The sequence below is a fragment of the Oncorhynchus masou genome, unplaced genomic scaffold (genome assembly GCF_036934945.1).
Source record: "Oncorhynchus masou masou isolate Uvic2021 unplaced genomic scaffold, UVic_Omas_1.1 unplaced_scaffold_582, whole genome shotgun sequence".
In the NCBI taxonomy this organism is placed as follows: domain Eukaryota; kingdom Metazoa; phylum Chordata; class Actinopteri; order Salmoniformes; family Salmonidae; genus Oncorhynchus; species Oncorhynchus masou.
The window spans coordinates 120,270-122,500 of record NW_027012239.1 but is presented as its reverse complement, the minus strand read 5'-3'; positions in this window follow the sequence as shown (position 1 = coordinate 122,500).

Genomic DNA, 2,231 nt, shown 5'->3' with positions numbered 1-2,231 from the left:
GTCAGTACGTATCATAGTGTCATTGTGTCCCTTCATCTGTCCCAGTCTCATAGTGTCCCTATCATCTGTCCACTACATCTCATAGTGTCCCTATCATCTGTCCACTACGTCTCATAGTGTCCCTATCATCTGTCCACTAGTCTCATAGTGTCCCTATCATCTGTCCAGTACGTCTCATAGTGTTATAGTGTCCCTATCATCTGTCCACTACGTCTCATAGTGTCCCTATCATCTGTCCACTACGTCTCATAGTGTCCCTATCATCTGTCCAGTACGTCTCATAGTGTCCCTATCATCTGTCCACTACATCTCATAGTCTCATAGTGTCCCTATCATCTGTCCACTACGTCTCATAGTGTCCCTATCATCTGTCCACTACGTCTCATAGTGTCCCTATCATCTGTCCACTACATCTCATAGTGTCCCTATCATTTGTCCACTACGTCTCATAGTGTCCCTATCATCTGTCCACTACATCTCTCATAGTGTCCCTATCATCTGTCCAGTACATCTCATAGTGTCCCTATCATCTGTCCACTACGTCTCATAGTGTCCCTATCATCTGTCCAGTACGTCCCATAGTGTCCCTATCATCTGTCCACTACGTCTCATAGTGTCCCTATCATCTGTCCACTACGTTTCATAGTGTCCCTATCATCTGTCCACTACGTCTCATAGTGTCATAGTGTCCCTATCATCTGTCCAGTACGTCCCATAGTGTCATAGTGTCCCTATCATCTGTCCACTACGTCTCATAGTGTCCCTATCATCTGTCCACTACGTCTCATAGTGTCCCTATCATCTGTCCAGTACGTCTCATAGTGTCATAGTGTCCCTATCATCTGTCCACTACGTCTCATAGTGTCCCTATCATCTGTCCACTACGTCTCATAGTGTCCCTATCATCTGTCCACTACATCTCATAGTGTCATAGTGTCCCTATCATCTGTCCAGTACGTCTCATAGTGTCCCTATCATCTGTCCACTACATCTCATAGTCTCATAGTGTCCCTATCATCTGTCCACTACATCTCATAGTGTCCCTATCATCTGTCCACTACGTCTCATAGTGTCCCTATCATCTGTCCACTACATCTCATAGTGTCCCTATCATCTGTCCACTACGTCTCATAGTGTCATAGTGTCCCTATCATCTGTCCACTACGTCTCATAGTGTCCCTATCATCTGTCCACTACGTCTCATCGTGTCCCTATCATCTGTCCACTACATCTCATAGTGTCCCTATCATCTGTCCAGTACATCTCATAGTGTCATAGTGTCCCTATCATCTGTCCACTACGTCTCATAGTGTCCCTATCATCTGTCCACTACGTCTCATAGTGTCCCTATCATCTGTCCACATCTCATAGTGTCATAGTGTCATCATAGTGTCATAGTGTCCCTATCATCTGTCCACTACGTCTCATAGTGTCCCTATCATCTGTCCACTACGTCTCATAGTGTCCCTATCATCTGTCCACTACGTCTCATAGTGTCCCTATCATCTGTGTCCCTATCATCTGTCCACTACATCTCATAGTGTCCCTATCATCTGTCCACTACATCTCATAGTGTCCCTATCATCTGTCCACTACGTCTCATAGTGTCCCTATCATCTGTCCACTACGTCTCATAGTGTCCCTATCATCTGTCCACTACGTCTCATAGTGTCCCTATCATCTGTCCACTACGTCTCATAGTCAGTGTCCCTATCATCTGTCCACTACATCTCATAGTGTCCCTATCATCTGTCCACTACGTCTCATAGTGTCCCTATCATCTGTCCACTACGTCTCTCATAGTGTCCCTATCATCTGTCCACTACATCTCATAGTGTCCCTATCATCTGTCCACTACATCTCATAGTGTCCCTATCATCTGTCCACTACATCTCATAGTGTCCCTATCATCTGTCCACTACATCTCATAGTGTCATAGTGTCCCTATCATCTGTCCACTACGTTTCTCATAGTGTCCCTATCATCTGTCCACTACATCTCATAGTGTCCCTATCATCTGTCCAGTACGTCTCATAGTGTTATAGTGTCCCTATCATCTGTCCACTATCTCATAGTGTCCCTATCATCTGTCCAGTATGTCTCATAGTGTCATAGTGTCCCTATCATCTGTCCACTACGTCTCATAGTGTCCCTATCATCTGTCCACTACATCTCATAGTGTCATAGTGTCCCTATCATCTGTCCACTACGTCTCATAGTGTCCCTATCAT